Source organism: Triticum urartu, chromosome 3A (genome assembly GCF_056163025.1).
Source record: "Triticum urartu cultivar PI428250 chromosome 3A, HENAU_Tu73, whole genome shotgun sequence".
In the NCBI taxonomy this organism is placed as follows: domain Eukaryota; kingdom Viridiplantae; phylum Streptophyta; class Magnoliopsida; order Poales; family Poaceae; genus Triticum; species Triticum urartu.
This window is the reverse complement of record NC_141875.1, coordinates 46,069,208-46,076,787: the sequence shown is the minus strand read 5'-3', so window position 1 is coordinate 46,076,787 and position 7,580 is coordinate 46,069,208.

Genomic DNA, 7,580 nt, shown 5'->3' with positions numbered 1-7,580 from the left:
TCTCACAAAGCAATCTTTCTTAGCACGCATCCTAGCGGTTCTTTCTTTGCACTCATCAATGGAAATTCTCATGGCTTTGAGAGACTCATTGATATGATGCTTAGGTGGGATAGATCTAAGTTTCAAAGAATCAACATTAAGAGAAATCCTATCCACGTTCCTAGCCAACTCATCAATCCTAGACAATTTTTCTTCAATCAAAGCATTGAAACTCTTTTGCAAACTAATAAATTCTTTAATATTAGATTCAAAATCAGAGGGTACGTTATTATAATTTCCATAAGAATTGTTGTAGGAATTACCATAATTATTAGAGGAATTGCTAGGAAACGACCTAGGATTAAAATTACATCTATACGCGTTATTACCAAAATTGTTCCTACCAACAAAATTCACATCCATAGATTCATTATTATTATCAATCAAAGTAGACAAAGGCACATCACTAGGATCAGAAGAAACACTCTTATTAGCAAACAATTTCATAAGTTCATCCATCTTTCCACTCAAAACATTGATTTCTTCTATAGCATGCAGCTTTTTATTAGTAGATCTTTCAGTATGCCATTGAGAATAATTAACCATAATATTATCTAGGAGTTTAGTAGCTTCTCCTAAAGTGATTTCCATAAAAGTGCCTCCCGCGGCCGAATCTAAATGATTTCTAGAAGCAAAATTCAATCTGGCATAAAAAATTGTATAATCATCCAAAGATTCAAACCATGAGTAGGGCAATTATGGATCATTAATTTCATCCTTTCCCAAGATTGTGCAACATGCTCATGATCTAGTTGTTTAAAGTTAATAATATCATTCCTAAGAGAGATGATCTTAGCGGGAGGAAAATACTTAGAGATAAAAGCATCTTTGCACTTATTCCATGAATCAATACTATTTTTAGGCAAAGACGAAAACCAAGATTTAGCACGATCTCTAAGCAAAAACGGAAATAGCTTCAGTTTAACAATATCATTGTCCACATCTTTCTTCTTTTGCATATCACACAAACCAACGAAGTTGTTTAGATGGGTAGCGGCATCTTCACTAGGAAGGCCGGCAAATTGATCTTTCATGACAAGATTCGGCAAAGTAACATTAATTTCACAAGATTCGACATCGGTAAGAGGAGCAATCGGAGTGCTAATAAAATCATTATTGTTGGTATTGGCAAAGTCACACAATTTAGTATTATCTTGAGCCATCGTGACAAGCAAGCGATCCAACACACAAGCAAAGAAGAAACGAGCAAAAAGAGACGAACTAGAAAAGAGAAGGGGAACAGAGAAAGAGGGCGAATAAAATGGCAAGGGTAAAGTCGGGGAGAGGAAAACGAGAGGAAAATGGCAAATAATGTAATGCGAGGGATAAGAGTTTGTGATGGGTACTTGGTATGTCTTGACTTGTGCGTAGACTCCCCGGCAACGGTGCCATAAATCCTTCTTGCTACCTCTTGAGCACTGCGTTGGTTTTCCCTTGAAGAGGAAAGGGTGATGCAGCAAAGTAGCGTAAGTATTTCCCTCAGTTTTTGAGAACCAAGGTATCAATCCAGTAGGAGGCAACACGCAAGTCCCTCGTACCTACACGAACAAATAAGAACCTCGCAACCAATGCGATAACGGGGTTTTCAATCCCTTCACGGTCAGTTACGAGAGTGAGATCTGATTGATATGAGAATGATAAGATAAATATTTTTGGTATTATTATGATATAGATTGAAAGTAAATATTGCAAAGTAAAATAGATTGGAAACTTATATGATGGAGAATAGACCCAGGGGCCATAGGTTTCACTAGTGGCTTCTCTCAAGATAGCATATGTATTACGGTGGGTGAACGAATTATTGTCGAGCAATTGATAGAATTGAGCATAGTTATGAGAATACCTAGGCATGATCATGAATATAGGCATCACGTCCCTGACAACTAGACCGACTCCTTCCTGCATCTACTACTATTACTCCACACATCGACCGCTATCCAGCATGCATCTAGAATATTAAGTTCATAAGAGCAGAGTAACACATTAGGTAAGATGACATGATGTAGAGGGATAAACTCATGCAATATGATATAAACCCCATCTTTTTATCCTCGATGGCAACAATAGAATACGTGCCTTGCTGCCCCTGCTGTCACTGGGAAAGGACAATGCAAGATTGAACCCAAAGCTAAGCACTTCTCCCATTGCAAGAAAGATCAACCTAGTAGGCCAAACCAAACTGATAATTCGAAGAGACTTGCAAAGATAAACCAATCATGCATAAAAGAATTCAGAGAAGATTCAAATATTGTTCATAGATAGACTTGATCATAAACCCACAATTCATCATATCTCGACAAACACACCGCAAAAGAGTTACATCGAATAGATATCCAAGAAGATCGAGGAGAACATTGTATTGAGATCCAAAGAGAGAGAAGAAGCCATCTAGCTACTAGCTATGGACCCGAAGGTCTGAAGTAAACTACTCACACATCACCGGAGAGGCCATGGAGTTGATGTAGAGGCCCTCCGTGATCGATGCCCCCTCCAGCGGAGCTCCGAAAAAGGCCCCAAGATGGGATCTCTTGGGTACAGAAGGTTGCGGCGGTGGAAATTGTTGGGGAACGTAGCAGAATTTTAAAATTTTCTACGCATCACCAAGATCAATCTATGGAGTCATCTAGCAACGAGGGAGAGAGGAGTGCATCTACATACCCTTGTAGATTGCAAGCGTAAGCGTTCAAGAGAACGGGGTTGATGGAGTCGTACTCGTCGTGATCCAAATCACCGAAGATCCTAGCGCCGAACGGACGGCACCTCCGCGTTCAACACACGTACGGAGCGAGGACGTCTCCCGCGCCTTGATCCAGCAAGGAGGAGGGAGAGGTTGAGGAAGAGGGCTCCAATAGCAGCACGACGGCGTGGTGGTGGTGAAGCTGCAGTACTCCGGCAGGGCTTCGCCAAGCTCTTATGGAGGAGGAGAGGTGTTGGGGAGGGGAGGGGCTGCGCCTTGGATGTTGTATGCAGCCCTCCCCTTGCCCCTCTATTTATAGGGGAAGGAGGAAGGGGGCCGGCCCCCTCTAGATGAGATCTAGAGGGGGGGCGGCAACCAAGGGGAGGGGGCTTGCCCCCCAAGCAAGGGGGGTGCCCCCTTTAGGGTTTCCCCCAACCCTAGGCGCATGGGCCCAAGGGGGGGATGCGGCCAGCCCATGTAGGGCTGGTTCCCTTTCCTCTACAGCCCATTAGGCCCTCCGAGAGAGGTGGCCCCTCCCGGTGGACCCCCAGAACCCCTCTGGTGGCCCCGGTACAATACCGATATGCCCCCGAACCTTTCCGGTGACCGTATGACAACTTCCTACATATAAATCTTCACCTCCGGACCATTCCGGAACTCCTCGTGACGTCCGGGATCTCATCCGGTACTCCGAACAACATTCGGTAATCACATACAAGTCTTCCTAACAACCCTGGCGTCACCGAACCTTAAGTGTGTAGACCCTACGGGTTCGGGAGACATGCAGACATGACCGAGACGACTCTCCGGTCAATAACCAACAGCGGGATCTGGATACCCATGTTGGCTCCCACATGCTCCTCGATGATCTCATCGGATGAACCACGATGTCGAGGATTCAATCAATCCGTATACCATTCCCTTTGTCAATCGGTACGTTACTTGCCCGAGACTCGATCGTCGGTATCCCAATACCTTGTTCAGTCTCATTACCGGCAAGTCACTTTACTCGTACCATAATGCATGATCTCGTGATCAACCACTTGATCACATTGACCTCATTATGATGATGCATTACTGAGTGGGCCCAGAGATACCTCTCCGTCATACGGAGTGACAAATCCCAGTCTTGATTCGTGCCAACCCAACAGACACTTTCGGAGATACCTATAATGTACCTTTATAGTCACCCAGTTACGTTGTGACGTTTGGCACACCCAAGGCACTCCTACGGTATCCGGGAGTTGCACAATCTCATGGTCTAAGGAAATGATACTTGACATTCAGAAAAGCTACAGCAAATGAACTACACGATCTTTGAGCTAAGCCTAGGATTGGGTCTTGTCCATCACATCATTCTCCTAATGATGTGATCCCGTTATCAATGACATCTAATGTCCATAGTCAGGAAACCATGAGTATCCTTTGATCAACGAGCTAGTCAACTAGAGGCTCACTAGGGACGTGTTGTGGTCTATGTATTCACACATGTATTACGATTTTCGGATAACACAATTATAGCATAAACAATAGAAAATTATCATGATCAATGAAATATAATAATAACCATTTTATTATTGCCTCTAGGGCATATTTGCAATAGTCTCCCACTTGCACTAGAGTCTAGTTACATTGTGATGAATCGAACACCCATGCAGTTCTGGTGTTGATCATGTTTTGCTCTAGGGAGAGGTTTAGTCAACAGATCTGCCACATTCAGGTCCGTATGTACTTTACAAATCTCTATGTCTCCATTTTGAACACTTTCATGAATGGAGTTGAAGCGACGCTTGATATGCCTGGTCTTCCTGTGAAACCTGGGCTCCTTGGCAAGGGCAATAGCTCTAATGTTGTCATAGAAGAGAGTCATCGGGCCCGACGCATTGGGTATGACTCCTAGGTCGGTAATGAACTCCTTCACCCAGACTGCTTCTTGTGCTGCCTCCGAGGCTGCCATGTACTCCGCTTCACATGTAGATCCCGCCACAACGCTTTGCTTGCAACTGCACCAACTTACTGCCCCACCATTCAAAATATACACGTATCCAGTTTGTGACTTAGAGTCATCCAGATCTGTGTCAAAGCTAGCATCGATGTAACCCTTTACGACGAGCTCTTCGTCACCTCCATACACGAGAAACATTTCCTTAGTCCTTTTCAGGTACTTCAGGATATTCTTGACCGATGTCCAGTGTTCCATGCCGGGATTACTTTGGTACCTTCCTACCAAACTTACGGCAAGGTGTACATCAGGTCTGGTACACAGCATAGCATACATGATAGACCCTATGGCCGAGGCATAGGGGACGACACTCATCTTTTCTCTATCTTCTGCCGTGGTCGGGCATTGAGCCGTGCTCAATCTCGTACCTTGCAATACATTCAAGAACCCCTTCTTTGACTGATCCATTGTGAACTTCTTCAATATCTTGTCAAGGTACGTACTCTGTGAAAGACCAATGAGGCGTCTCGATCTATCTCTATAGATCTTGATGCCTAATATATAAGCAGCTTCTCCAGGGTCCTTCATTGAAAAACACTTGTTCAAGTAGGCCTTTATGCTTTCCAAGAATTCTATATCATTTCCCATCAACAGTATGTCATCCACATACAATATGAGAAATGCTACAGAGCTCCCACTCACTTTCTTGTAAATGCAGGCTTCTCCATAAGTCTGCATAAACCCAAACGCTTTGATCATCTCATCAAAACAAATGTTCCAACTCCGAGATGCTTGCACCAGCCCATAAATCGAGCGTTGGAGCTTGCACACCTTGTCAGCATTCTTAGGACCAACAAAACCTTTCGGGTGCATCATATACAATTCTTCCTTAAGGAAACCATTAAGGAATGCCGTTTTGACGTCCATTTGCCATATCTCATAATCATAGAATGCAACAATTGCTAACATGATTCGGACGGACTTCAGCTTCGCTACGGGTGAGAAAGTCTCATCGTAGTCAACCCCTTGAACTTGTCGATAAGCCTTAGCGACAAGCCGAGCTTTATAGATGGTCACATTACCATCCGCGTCTGTCTGCTTCTTAAAGATCCATTTATTTTCTATGGCTCGCCGATCAACGGGCAAGTCAGTCAAAGTCCATACTTCGTTTTCATACATGGATCCTATCTCGGATTTCATGGCTTCCAGCCATTTGTCAGAATCCGGGCCCGCCATCGCTTCTTCATAGTTTGAAGGTTCACCGTTGTCTAACAACATGATTTCCAAGACAGGGTTGCCGTACCACTCTGGTGCGGAACGTGTCCTTGTGGACCTACGAAGTTCAGTAGCAACTTGATCTGAAGTTTCATGATCATCATCATCAACTTCCTCTCTAGTCGGTGCAGGCACCTCAGGAACATTTTCTTGAGCTGCGCCACTTACCGGTTCAAGAGGTAATACTTCATCAAGTTCTACCTTCCTCCCACTCATTTCTTTCGAGAGAAACTCTTTCTCTAGAAAGGACCCATTCTTGGCAACAAAGATCTTGCCTTCGGATCTGAGGTAGAAGGTATACCCAACAGTTTCTTTAGGGTATCCTATGAAGACGCATTTTTCCGACTTGGGTTCGAGCTTTTCAGGTTGAAGTTTCTTGACATAAGCATCGCATCCCCAAACTTTTAGAAACGACAGCTTAGGTTTCTTCCCAAACCATAATTCATACGGTGTCGTCTCAACGGATTTTGACGAAGCCCTATTTAAAGTGAATGCGGCAGTCTCTAAATCATAGCCCCAAAATGACAACGGTAAATCAGTAAGAGACATCATAGATCGCACCATATCTAATAGAGTGTGATTACGATGTTCGGACACACCATTACACTGAGGTGTTCCAGGCGGCGTGAGTTGTGAAACTATTCCACATTTTCTTAAGTGTGTGCCAAATTCGTGACTCAAGTATTCTCCCCCACGATCTGATCGCAAGAACTTGATTTTCCTGTCACGTTGATTCTCAACCTCACTCTGAAATTCCTTGAACTTTTCAAAGGTCTCAGACTTGTGTTTCATTAAGTAGACATACCCATATCTACTCAAGTCATCAGTGAGGGTGAGAACATAACGATAGCCACCGCGAGCCTCAACACTCATTGGACCGCACACATCAGTATGTATGATTTCCAATAAGTTGGTTGCTCGCTCCATTATTCCTGAGAATGGAGTCTTGGTCATTTTACCCATGAGGCATGGTTAGCACGTGTCAAATGATTCGTAATCAAGAGACTCTAAAAGTCCATCTGCATGGAGCTTCTTCATGCGTTTGACACCTATGTGACCAAGGCGGCAGTGCCACAAGTATGTGGGACTATCATTATCAACCTTACATCTTTTGGTATTCACACTATGAATATGTGTAGCATTACGCTCGAGATTCATTAAGAATAAACCATTCACCATCGGAGCATGACCATAAAACATATCTCTCATATAAATAGAACAACCATTATTCTCGGATTTAAATGAGTAGCCATCTCGAATTAAATGAGATCCTGATACAATGTTCATGCTCAAAGCCGGCACTAAATAACAATTATTGAGTTTTAAAACTAATCCTGTAGGTAAATGTAGAGGTAGCGTGCCGACAGCGATCACATCGACCTTGGAACCATTCCCGACGCGCATCGTCACCTCGTCCTTCGCCAGTCTCCGCTTATTCTGCAGCTCCTGCTTTGAGTTACAAATGTGAGCAACTACACCGGTATCAAATACCCAAGAGCTACTACGAGTACTGGTAAGGTACACATCAATTACATGTATATCACATATACCTTTTCGTGTTGCTGGCCTTCTTGTCCGCTAAGTATTTGGGCAGTTCCGCTTCCAGTGACTACTTCCCTTGCAATAAAAACACTCAGTCTCGGGCTT